General features: G+C 41.6%; 1 protein-coding gene across 1 annotated transcript in view; it reads left to right on the forward strand.

Annotated features, from left to right (window-relative positions):
* SLC7A10 (solute carrier family 7 member 10) overlaps positions 1–13,677 on the forward strand; it is a 50,138-nt gene that overhangs the window by 20,995 nt on the left and 15,466 nt on the right. The gene's annotated exons all lie outside the window — the stretch shown is intronic.

Below are 13,677 nucleotides of genomic sequence, written 5' to 3' on the forward strand. Positions count from 1 at the left end.
CTGAAGGAATATATGATTTTTGTGAATGAAGGTTGGCAGGGGAATGCCACAGGTATATCAATAAGTAAGGATAAAGTATATACAAAGGGGCAACTAGGTAGTGCCATAGTGCATTGAATGCTGGGCCTAGAGCCTGGAAGACCCAAGTTTCAAGGCAGCCTCAGACACTAATTGTGTCACTTAATCTGCTTGCCTCAGTTTCCTCATTTGTAAAATGAACTGGAGAAGGAAATGGCAAACCACTCCAGGATCCATATGGGGTCACAAAGAGTCAGATGTGACTGAAACAACTGAACAACAAATGCAAAACAATTTGATGGAGGAAATCACCCAAGGTTGTTTTTATTTTATTTTCAATAAAATGTTTATGTTCTAAGTCCTCTAATTTTTTTTAAGACTCTTTTTTAAATGCTTTTAAAAAGTATTGGTTCTAAGGCTAAAGAGAGGTAAGAGCTAGGCAATGGGGGTTAAGTGTGACAGGAAGTATCTGAGGCTAGATTTGAACCCAGGATTGCCCATCTCTAGGTATGGCTCTCTATCCATTGAGCCACCTAGCTGCCCTGAGTTCCCTAATTCTTAAAAATGACTTGAAGATACCACAATAAGTAAGTAGAAGAATAAAAATAATTAGTACAATCCTTTCCCTGACCTCCGTTCTGGGGAGTTTAGGAGGTCAGACCTAAAGGAAGGAGACCTATCTCCAACCTCACCTCCCAGGAATGGCCTCCTCTGGAGGCTTAGAGAAGGGGCTGGAACTCTTTCATGTCTGAGGATTTCCCCTGTACAAAGGGTTTGTACCTGAGTCTGCAAAGTGATATGTAGTCTTAGTGGCAATCCAGATCCTTCACAACCTTTTTTTTTTTAAACTTTGGGAGGAATCCTGAATCACAGCCCAGCCTGGGTCTTTACAGAAAAGTATGAAAAGACCATTTCCTTCCAGAACTGATGGCTGGCTAAGGGCAGCAGGCTTTCCGGCTAGAATGGGCTTTCCAATTTCTTCTTCTTGCCCTGTAGTAGTGGACGGGCCGGGGGGTGGGAGGTCCTGCCAAGGGTTTGGAAGACTGTGCCCATTGTAACTGTAGCCAGCCCCCACAGACTTCACTAGGACTTTAAGCAGCAGCCTTTCCAGGAGGGGCCCTGGGGCCACAAGCAAGGCTGCGACAAATTCATCAGGTGAAGGCCCTCCTTCTGCAGGCTCCCCACAGAAAAGTCCCAATTAATCCCCAGCCAATTGTGGCAAATGCCCTGCCCAGCCTGGCCTGTCAGGCCAAGAACCCTGAACCTCCCTTGGTACTTCCTAGAGATTGTCCCATCTTTTTGTAGCCCCTCATGACTATTCTGGGCTGGGTTTCCGAGGTGCTGCACCAGGGTATGTACAGGGAAATAGCCTGGCCAAGACTTGGGAAGAAAAGGAAGTTGCCCCCCAGGAGTAAGGAGGCCAGCTGAATGCTAAGTCTTGCCCCTGCCAGACTTCAGCCTGGCCAGGCACCCACAGCCCAGCTCAGCTCCTGGCATGACAGCTGCCGCCTTCCAGCTCCTGGTGTCCTGGCTCAGCCATGGCCTCCCTTACCCCCCAACCCACCAAAAAAAAGTCTTGCACCACCTAGGAAATTAATGGGCTTGCTATTCCTCTCTGTGACAAGTAGGAGGTAAACAAATCAGTAATAAGAGAGGCACCACCAGCTTCTGCAGCCAAGTTGGTTTTAGATTCACAGTTTGAACATAGAAAGTTCTTCAGGAGAGATCTATATACTTTATTAGATAGCATAGTATAGCATAATATAATATAAAGTGTGTGTGTATATACTATAGCACAATGTAATACATATCATATCAAATCATCGATAGTTTACATATGACATATATCAATCCTCTTAAAACACATTTCTGTGGCACTCTAAATAAAGCTTGCAAATTCCTTTTTTTAAAGTTACCCTGAGGGGGTTCAGGGCTCAGTGAATAGGCCTGGAGTCAGCTCAAATAATCTGGGTTCCTATGTAGCCTCATACTTCCTCACTGTATGACCCTGGACAAGTCACTTGATCCCATTCACCTAGCCCTTACTACTCTTTTGCCTTGACTGATGCTTATAGCAATTCAAAGACAGAAGGTAAGGGTTTAAAAAAATGGGTAGCCTGATGAGGTAGCAGCTGTATATATTATCCACAGAATGACAAAATTAAAAAGCTGAAAAGTTCTTCAACGGTCATGTAATCCAGCCCAGAATGGAAAAGAAGGCCCATTCTGATATAACTAATAGGTATTCATCCAGCCTTAGCTTAAGACCTCTAAAGAAGGAACACAGAACCTCTCAAGGCAACCCATGGCACTTTGGGATCATTTTGATCATTCTGATCTTTGCAGTTTACAACCTTCACTCCTACGGAACACATTTAGTCCCTCATTCACATGACAGCCCCTTAAATATTTGAACACAAACAGCGTGTTTTCCCTGAGTCTTCTCAGGCTAAACGTTCCTAATTTCTTCAGCAGAGCCTCATGTGACATGAGCCTGAGGGCCATCCCAGTGACCATTGTGATTCTCAAATATCTATTGAGAATTTCCACCTCGATGTCCCGTAGATATCTCAAAGTTCATCATGAATGAAATAGAACTTAATTTTTCCCCCCTAAACCCAATCTTCTTCCTACTTCCCCTATTTCTGTCAAGGTCACCATAATAACATTTCAGTTTCCTGCCTAGTAACCTCAGAGTCATTCTTAACTCCTCCCTCTCCCTCTCTCCATACCTAGTCAGTTGACCAATTTTATTCATCCTCCTTCCCCAATATCTCATAAATTCCTTCCCTTCTTTCCTTCTTTCCACTCAGCTTGGATTTTCCCTACATTCCCTCCTCCCCTCCCTTCTGAGAGAGCCATTCATTGTAACAAAGATTTTCTTAAAGAGGAACAAGGAAAAAAAAATTACCCCATAAAACCAATCAACACATCGAAAAAACCCTAACATTTTATGAAATGTATTCATAGAGCCCAACTTCTGCAAAGGAGTAGGGGGAGATGTCTTCCCAAAGCTCTTCTTTGGGACCAAGATTGTTCTTTATACTTTTGCAATATTTCGTTTCAGTTCCTTTGTGCTTGCTGCTCTTTCTGTTGACATTGTGGTAGTCATCGTGAAAGTTGTTTTCTCAAATGCTCACGTCACTCTTTATCAGTTCATACAAATCTTCCCATGCTTCTCTGTATTCACCACATTCTTCATTTCTTACAGCATATCAACATTTCATTACATTTATGAATCACAATGTATTTAGCCATTCCGCAATCAATGGGCATCTGCTTCACTTCCAGTCCTTTGCTACAGTAGCAAGTACAGCTCTCAATATTTTGATGTCACTGTGTCTTTCCCAATGCAGGTTAAAGTGATGTTAGCACTCTAGATGAAACATTCCTAATTCCTTCAGCAGAGCCTCATATGACATGGGACTGAGGCCCATCCCAGTGACCATCGTGATCACCAATTATCTATGGAACACCGTGCCGCCCCATAGACATAGAAGTTTGTTAAAACCTCCAGATTAGTTTCAAATGACCAGCCGATGAGCCATGTCTCTGCATTTTGTACTTGTGAAGTTTTATTATACGATTACATAGACCCAGCTCAGTGCAGGTTATTGAGGGGGAAGAATGTTGGGGAATGAGGGAGAAAAAGGCGTCTGTGTATTAAGAGATTTTAAAGTGATATTTCTTGCTTCTTAAAATATCTATCCATCAGAAAGCCATCGCTTGTAATAAAGAATAAAAAAGGGAGAAAGAAAACGCAGACCTGAGCCAAGCCACTTAACTTCTGTCTGCCTCAGTTCCCTCATCTGCAAAATGGGGACAATAATAGCACTTACCTACCAGCGTTGTTGTGAGGATCAAATGAAATAAAAATTTTAAAGTGATCTACACAGTGCCTGGTATATAGTATCATTTAAAAGTTAACATTGTTATTAAAATATTATTCTTATACTTTTGTGCAGAGTGGTCTAGGGAAGACTGGTAATAAAAGAAGGAAGACTATCTAAGAAACTACGGCAATAATCCATAAGTGCTAGAGCCTGGCCTGGATTGTGGCAGAGGGAATGGAGAGGAAGAGGATGGATGGGAGGGAGATTGAACAATTAAAATTCTACGCAGCTAGATGATGCAGCGGTTAGAGTCCTGGGCCCGTGTTCAATTCTGACCTCAGATACTTACTAGTATGACACTGGAAAAGTCATTCATTTAGCTTCTGTTTGCCTCAGTTTTCTCAAGTATGAAATATCTAAAGTGTAAAATAAAATAGTACATACCTAATAGGGTTACTCTGAGGATCAAATGAGATTATATTAATGAAGAACTTAGCACAGTGACTGGTGAAAAGTAAGTACTATGTAAATATTAGCTAATATAATTAAAATCCATAGGAGTCAGGGAGGGACAGCTGACTTTGACTTTCTCTACATATTTCTTCCATCCTTTTTCATACCAGGTGTCCCAAAAGTCTTAGTGTGATTTTAATCTTTGGCAGCTTAAAGTCTTTTTACATACTTAAAGCTTTAAGCTTTAGCCCTTTCAAATTTTGTGATTCCAGGAATAATAATATGTGTAGCTGCTACCTCACGGGGCTACTTTTAAGAAAGTAATTTGCAAGCTTTAGAGTGCCAAAGAAATGTGAGTTGTAAGAGAGCTGATAGGTGGCACATATAAATTATTGATGGCGTGATTTGTGAGAGTATGTTTTAAGTTTTTAGTAGCTTAAAACTGCACTAAGACTTTTGAGATAGCCTGTATTTGGATGCAGAGTGATCTCAGTGAGATTAGAGAAATGGATATTGTACACCCTGACTTCAGGGAGCCAACAAGCATTTATTAGGCTCTTATATGGCCAGGCACCAGACTAAGCCCCGGTTATAGCAATAGGCATTCTGAAGTCCTTCCTCTGGATGGACTCCTTATCTCTGCACCCAGTATGCTTGGCTTTTAGAACCCTGACCTCAGGCTGTCTAAGCTTTTAAAGATTTACCAATATTTCTGCAGGTAGCAAGGCAGGCTCCACAGAGAGGGGCACTCTAGACATGCTTTCTCAGTGTCAAAGCCGGAGAGGCCGGATGCTGTGACCTCATCCACAAAGCACCTATCCAGCCCCCAGGTCCTCCACAATACCCTCTATATAGGTTGTAGCTGAAGAGAATATGGTGCAGTAGTGAGAACATTCTACTGGGAACTGACAAAAAATATGGGTCCAAATTCCAACTCTGAAATTTACTAACCATATGAATCTGGACAGGGTATTTAGCCTCTGGGCCTTAGTTTACTCATTTATAAAATGGGAATAACAATATTTGCATGGCCTATTTCACAGGGTTGTTATAATAAAGGTGCTTGTAGATGCCTTATAGAATGCCCTATAGAAATGAAGGCAGTAATTACTAAGCTTCCTTGCACAAAAGAATAGCTAGAGATGAGAGGGGCACAAAGTAAGCACTTAGCCATTGATTGCTGATTGATGGTTGATGTGAAAATGTTAAGAACCCAGGTCCTGATAGTATGCCAAGGGGGCAATGTAGTCAGTTCCCTGAATTTATGCAAGATTCATCTCATTGATCCTAGGTAGGGTTATTGGTATTATTCAGTCATTTCAGTTCTGGTTAACTCTTCATTACTTCATTTGTGGTTTTCTTAGCAAAGATACCATAATGCTTTGTCTTCTCCAGCTCATTTTACAGATGAGGAAACTGAGGCCCAGTGTGAAGTGACTTGCCCAGGGTCACACAACTAGTATGTATATGAGATCATATTTGAACTTAGGTCTTTCTGACTCCAGGCCCAGTAGAGTATCCATTCACCACCTGGCTACCCAGGTAGAGTTAGAGTATTATTCATAAAATTCTACCTATTGCTCTTCCCCTTATCTCATTGTACGCAACACTGTTTAGTCATCTTTACTCTCACTGAATTCTTTATTGCTCCCCTAAATTCTACTACTCAATTGTCATCCTGCTTCTTTCTGTCCCTTCCTACACTCAACAGAATAGTCCAGGTCACTAATTCACTTTGGCCAACCCTGACTGATGTCTCTCTTTGTGTCATGGGTAGGTGGGTAGAGGGAGAAATAGCTCTTACAGTTGCAAACCCTCAGGCTTTTAGCTTCCAGTGATCCCTGCCTGTCTAGCTTGGAGTGGCCACCCTTCCTCTGTGCCTCCCCACAGTCACTGACCTATAGGCCTCCCCAAACCACAACTCCCTCATTTTTCCATTTTAACATGACACTCCTAGCCCAAGCCCTACCACCTACTTCTTTGGAACACAACCATATCTTTCAGATATGAGATTCAAAACCCAAGCCTTCAGCCCTCCAGGGATCAGGAATTTCCTGACTCCTGGGTGGGCAGTTTCATTATGAGAATGACCCTTGGTCAATATTAATTAAAGGAACTAATTTTAAAAATCTTTAGGGCTGGACCTGACCTAATCTGATTACACATTCTTACCTCCCCAAATCCACTTGGTACTCCCCAGTGGGACTCTAGCCAAGGGTCTTGTTCTTACTTGTTAAGAATTTAACATAAATGTTTAAATTAAAGTTAGGTCATAGGTTCATTTTATTCCATTAATTAGCAGCCTATGCCCTCCTGCTAATGCATGCTGTGGATTTCTCTCCCTGAGGTCCCAGACCATCCAAAGCTCCCCTTAATTGTACTTCATAGCAAAGGATGGAACATAGTTCTGCTCAGTACATGCCCTATTCATTGCCTCTGCTCCCATAGTGGGGAGGTGGGGGGAGCAGGAGCCATCATTCCTCTTCGATCATATTGGGACAGACAGAGGTCCCTGGGAGATCTTGACTTCAAAGCAACTCTTCCAGGCAATAAAAGTTTATGTATACCATTCAGACAGTATATGTCTCATCATCATCCCCATTTCCCCTGATGGACCCAAAAGAGCACCATGGAGCACTTAATCATAAGATAGTCATTGCCCTAAATTAATGTGCTCCCCTTCCAGCCCTCCTGAAAAGTATCTGAGCTCTCTGCTGTTTGAAAGATTCATCTGGAAGAGCAGTGGAAAGAACCCTAGAAATGCAAGTCGGGAAACTTGGGTTTTAGTATTGAGACCCTACTAATTCTTGATCTAAACTTGGGAATATCCTTTCCCCTTTTTCCCTCTCCCCATCACTTTTCTCATTTATAATTTGGCTTGTTGGTTTAAAAAACAACTTTACCTTCTGTCTTTAAATCAATACTAAGTACAGGTATTCGTTGCAAGGCAGAAGAAGTGTGGTAAGGGAGAGGTAATTAGGGTTAAGTGACTTGAACCCAGTTTCTCCTGACTCCGGGCACTATCCATTGTGCAACCTAGCTATACCTCCATGTATAATTAAGGAGATTGGGATTCAGTGCTCTATCCGGACTCTCCCAGTTCTCACAATTTTTGTCCTAAGCCCCCTTCTCAGGACTCCATTCTATGTTGTGAAGTCCCTCCTCGTTTTGACATTCTGTGTCCTAAGGACTCTCCCAGATCTGATCTAACATTTAACACACTAAGGTCCTATCCAGTTATGACATGACTCTATAAATAGGAAAAAATGCTGCTGCCACCATGGCTGCTGGCCTCAGAGATTCTGTGTACTTTTGCTAATGTTTTTCAACAGTTAATGCCCACAGCAGGAAAAAACAATTAAGAAATTAAGAAATTCTGGTTCTGATTATATTTATGTCCTGAAAGATAATTGTTTGCTAGCTTGAATAGAACCCAGATCTTGGTTAAAGGTGTCCATGCAGGATTATTTCATCTTGGTCCCCAGCAGAAAGGAGAGTCAGTTGAGGATATTAAGTTAATAATAACAGTTAAGAATGTTTAGCCTAAAGACTGGAGCCAAGGAGGAGAGGGAGGAATTATTGGTATCTTTGATCATTTGAAAGATTATCCCCTGGGGAAAATAAAACTAATAGTAGTGTATAAGGAAACAATTCTAAGAAGGCCATAGCATGCCATAGAAGAAAAAATGCTAGATATGGAGTCAAAGGAACCTTGGATTCAAATCTCAGTTTTGCCCCTTACTGTCTGTGAACCTCAAATAAATCACTTGACTTCCGAGACTCTGTTTTCTCATCTGTAAAATGGGGGGATTGGACTAGATGCCTTCTAGGGTTGCTTTCAGTTTTAAAAGTATGATCCTATATTCCACCCTGGTTCTCGGTTCCTATCTCTCCTCAGGTCCCATCACAAAGGTGAGCCCCTTCCCTTGTGGGACCCTGCTGGTCAGGGAAGTCCATTGAGGAAAAACCCCACACAGGGAAGGAGTCCGGCAATAAGGGGAGTCTGAAAACTAGGGAGAAAAAGGGGAGGCCAAAGGGGCAAGTTCCTGGAGTTGTCTTGAGAGGACAGGATCAAGGACTTGGAGTTGTCAAGAAGAAGCACTTCTGAGACTAGAACAAAAGAGGAGAGGATTGAGGTGATTTGAAGCTCGGGATGTGAGTTGAAGTGTGGAATCACAGTCTAGTAATATTCATGTCTGGATTTTCAGATCCTAGAATCCCAGTTTCCACTTTCAGTTGGTTCTCATGGTTAGAAATTATTCCTTATAGATTGAACCATCAGAGAGTGAGTGATCACCTTGAAGGCAAGGACTATCTTTTACCTTTTTTTGTATCCCCAGAATTTAGCATAGTGCCTGGCACATAATGGTGCTTAATAAATATTGATTGATGCTAAAGTTTGCTTCTCTGGAACTTTTTCCTATTGTTCTTAGTTCTGGCCAAACAGAACAAGTCCAGTTCCTTTTCCACATGACAGTCCTTCAACTATTTGAAGATGGCTCATATGTCTTTCCCAAGTCCATTCTGCATCCCAAATTTTGTTTTCTTAGAGTTTGTTTTAAGACAATAAGGCTAGAACAATTGAGGATGGGTTACCAAGTTCTGCCAGCAGATGGTGACACCATCATACTTCTCACCTTAAAAAATAAAAATACAAACACAAATACATAGCATAGCATACACACAACACAAAAACATCTCTGGGCTTTTACCCAGTAGACCCATCTAGCTGAGTTCCTCATCTCTCTAAGCTCATGCTAGTTCTAATCCTCCTCTTCTTAGTAAGGGCCATTGTTGGTTATGTTTCTCTGATGTATAAACCTTATTTTTCAGTATAATCTCAGAATTTATCTCCTGGGTAAGTAATCTAATAGGAAAAATATGTCAAAGTGGGAACCAGGCCTATAAATTTTCACCACTCTAACCTGGTCCTGAGAAGTAAGTATGGAGAGATGGCAAAATGAAAGATGAGTCTAGTCTGATCTCAGCTCCTACTGCATGGCTTCATTGTGAAAGTAGGCTAGAAAGAGCTGACTTGGGCTCTATCTTAGGGTCTCACAACTATTTAGTATGAGTTCTTTTTACTGTTCAAATATTTGCTGCAAGTCATTTCAGCACCTTTCCTCATATACTCTTCCTTTGTACCAAGAAGAAGAGGTGGCCATTCATACTAAATTCAACCTTTCTGCTTGTGACTTTCATCCCATTTCTTCTGATCTTCCTCTAGAGCTTGCCCCATTAATCCTCCATTCCTCTGAATTTCAGTCTTTCTTTGTCCCCCAGCTATTTTCTGAATACCTAGAAACATGTTGAATCAGATCTTTCCTGACATTTAAAAACAAACAATTAAACAAATAATGAAAATCTTCATTTGATCTTGCAACCTCCTCTTCAAGATATTATCCCATAACTTTCTTTTCTTTAATAGTAAAAGTCCCAGAAAAAGCCCTCTACATTCATTTCCTCCATTGTCTTACTCAGACCTTTTTAATCTGGCCAAACTTCTTTTTCCAAGATTACCAGTGATCTTAGTTGCTAAATCCAGAGTCTTTTCTAAATCCGTATCTTTCTTAGATCTCTGCAGTATTTTACCTTGTTGACTACCACCTCCTCCCAACTACTTTTTCTTCCTTGGGCTTTCATGACACTAAAGTATTTATTAATTGCCTCCAATGTATTGGGTACTGTGCTAATTCTTAGGGGTACAATTATAACCAGGCAAGTCTCTCCCTGCCTTCAAGGACCTTACATTCTGATGAGGAAGGAAACAAACGGCATCTTGGGAGGTACACAGCCTCGTGGTTTTCGAAGTAACATGGAGAGGAACATGGGGAAGTAACATGGAGACTCTATTCCAGACAAGATGGGGCAAAAGTTCATCTATCAGATTACATGATCTCAGGATTAGAGTCCAGATTTCAGTAAGGGGGAAATGAAGAGAAGGGCTCAAGTGCAGGTGTTTTGTTTTTTTTCTCTCCTAGTTTTTCTCCTGCCTGACTATTCTTCAGTCTCTTTTACTATATCATCCTGCTGCTGCTGCTGCCCACTGTGTATGAATTTACTCTCAGTGATTTTATCAACTACCATGGATTCAATTATAATCTATATGTAGCTGATTTCAAAATCCATATATCCAACCCTCATCTTTCCCCTGAGCTCCAGTCTCACATCACCAGCTTCCAACTTGATATTCCAAATTTGGTGTCACAAACTCAATGTGTCCAAAATAGAACTCATTATCTTTCCCCTTAAAACAATCCCTCTTCAAAAGGTCCTATTTCTGTCAAGAGCACTGTGATCCTTCCAGTCACCCAGCTTAACCTCAGTCATCCCTGACCCCTCACTCTCCTTCACCCACCCCATAGCTAATCTGCTGCTAAGTTTTATACTTCATTCAGCCTCCACATCTCTCACATTCCTCCTTTTTGCCCTACTTATTGCCACCCTAGTTCAAGCTTTCATATTTTCACCTGGATTATTGCACTAGACTACTAATTTGTATAAGTATCTCCTGTGTCTCCCTTTCCAACCCATCCTCTACAAAACTGCAAAATAGATATTTTTAAAACGCAACCCTGACCATGTCATGTCATTTCTTTCTTGCTCAAGAAATCTCAGATGTTTCCTATTAGTCTCTAACATAAAATATAAATTCCTCCATTTGACATTTAAAATCCTGTGTAATCTGTCCCCAGCCTATCTTTCCTAACTGATTTCATAATATTCACCTTCATGAACTCTATCTTCCAGCCAGATGGACTACTTGTTGGTCTATGTTCCTGACATTTCATCTCTCACAGTCCTACTTTATATAAATACTCTTCCTCTCCATCCCCACCTATCATTCCTAGAATGCTCTCTCCTTTTTCTCCTCTGCCTTTCCTAAACCCTAACTTCCTTCAAGGCTCAGCTCAAGTGTTTCCTCATCTACACGATCTCTCCTTTCTTTCTTTCTCTTTCTTTCTTCTTTTCTTCCTTTCTTTCTTCCTTTCCTTCTTTCTTTCTTCTTTCCTTCCTTCCTTCTTCCTTCCTTCCTTTCTCTCTCTCACACACACAAACACGAGTGTACACACATGTACATTAAGTGGTCTTCTCCAACAAAGTTCATTTGTATTTCCTTCCTTAATTTACATTCTATATTAATCTGTCTGTGTACATGTGGTTTCCACCAATGTAAGCTCATTAAGAACCAGGACTGATTCCCTTTTTGTCTCTTTATACTACTAGCAAAGTAACTTTCCTATAATAGAAACTAAAGGCTTGTTGCATTGAACTGCCAGGAGACAGAATTCAGGCTCACGAAAGAATGTATCAATATCAGGTCATAGTTACTTGTAGCTAGTGTTACTTGCTTGCAGGTAACTTGGCTTACTTGCTACTTGCATGGTAGCACTTTTGTTTGACTGCTAAGGGTGAGAAACGTCATAAGTCTGGACACCATTCAGAATAGCTTCATGGAAAAGGATGCTAGATTGGAGTTGAACCTTGAAGGATGAACAGGATTTTAGTAGGCAGAGAACAGAAAAAGAAAGAGATGAGTTCCAACTCAAAATGTTGTAATCAGTCCTGTGCAGATCATAAAGTCAAGGAGTCCTCCACCTGTGGCCCTTAGATAGTTTACCTAAAAACAGGTTTAAAGACTATAAAGGAACTTAGAGATCATCTATGTAAAATGTCCTCATTTTGCAGATGAGGAAACCAAGACCTAGGGAAGGGAAGGGACTGACCTAAAGCCATATAGGCAGTAAGAACAGAGCTAGGATTCAAATCCAGGTCCTCTGGTCCCAAATCCAATGCCCTCTGTACTACAATGAAGCCCACACTTCCCTCAAGACCCGAAAATAACCTATTTTCTCCACAACATTCCAGAGCCATCCTGGATGTTAGAGAAATCAATGCTGCCCTGAGACAAATGCCACTTGTAGGGGACTTTCCCTCATCACACAAACTCACAGTGGACTCCCCTTCTCTATATTCATACCTCATTCTGACATTCCCCATGCCTGCCCCTCTAAGTTGTTCTCCCAAACTAGATACATCAGTTGGAAAAAATTGATTGTCTGCCAATCGATGAGCTGCCAAAAACAGTTCAATGTCAGATCAAGGAAAATTTTAATTCCCCAACTCTGTTCTCTCCACCCCTCTCTAACATCACAATGGGCATCCTCTATAGGAGCTCCAGAAGGAGAGGTTTCATCTGTTTCACAAGCTGTAGACAACAGGTTCCAAAGCCAGTCTTTGCTGGGTTGGCATATCAGTTGACAAAGGCAGCTTCAAGGTAGATGCTGGATCTGATGGAGAATGGTGATGGGGGGGGGGGGGGGGAGGAACAGTAGGGTGGTCCTTTGGGTCTATGCAAATTTCAAGCTCTTGAGCAAACACATCACTCATTCTCCTGGGAGACTTCTTGGATCAGAGATCCTAACCAAGTTGGTAGCTTCGGGAAACCAGACCCTTCCCCTATAAATAATAATAAAGTTCCTGCCTTGTTTACAAAACATGAGCCAGTTTGCTAAGTGACTTTCACAACCATTATTGGAGCATGGTGGACTGGAATAGTTATTTGATGTGAAGGTAGAAGACTTGGGTTCAAATCTCCACTCTGCTGTTTTTTACATATGTGATTATGGGCAGTTCAGTTTCCCTCTCAGAATCTTAAGTTTTCTCCTCCATAAAATGAAGCCTTGGGAAAGTCTTGTCCAGCTCTAAATCCAAAAAGCTACATGATCCCTACCCTTTCAGATCCAAATCTGAGTATCTCATTTGGTCCACACAGCAGGTGGACAGGGAATGCCAGACAAATGAAATCACAAACTGACCTGCAGATCCAAGAGGTAGCCTAATTCACAAAAAGGTTCTATGACAGAATAACAATTAGGAATTCTTATTCAGGGTACAAATTCACTTGGGGGTATGACACAAAGAATAGTCTGACTGAGGGGTGCCATCACCCTGGAAGAAAGCAGCCAGTTTCTCTTAAAAGTCCAGTCCTTGCCTCTTGAGGAGGAGGCGGGGGAACAGGGAAGGTATGCCATTGCAATAAGACTCTGAGGAAGCCTGGTGATGCTTGTACCTTGTGGTAGCTGGAGCCAGCAAAAGATAATAAGAGGGTATACAGGAATGACACTTGCTGCAGAGAAGAGGTATGGCTCCCCTGAATACTGGAGCCCTGGATCACAATCTTAGTCACCCTATGGTAGTTACAGTTCTTAGGAAAATAATCTTAAGGCTCAGAGAGAGGAAATAATTTTCCTTGGCCTCTCTGGTAAAGCTCAGATCCTAATCTGAGTCTCCTAACTCCCTAGGCAGTGCTGTTTCTACCAGACTCCACTGCCTCCTTAGTGTGGAGGATGGGCTGGAGAGTACTCAGGTC

Source organism: Monodelphis domestica, chromosome 1, assembly GCF_027887165.1.
Source record: "Monodelphis domestica isolate mMonDom1 chromosome 1, mMonDom1.pri, whole genome shotgun sequence".
Classification (NCBI taxonomy): Eukaryota; Metazoa; Chordata; class Mammalia; order Didelphimorphia; family Didelphidae; genus Monodelphis; species Monodelphis domestica.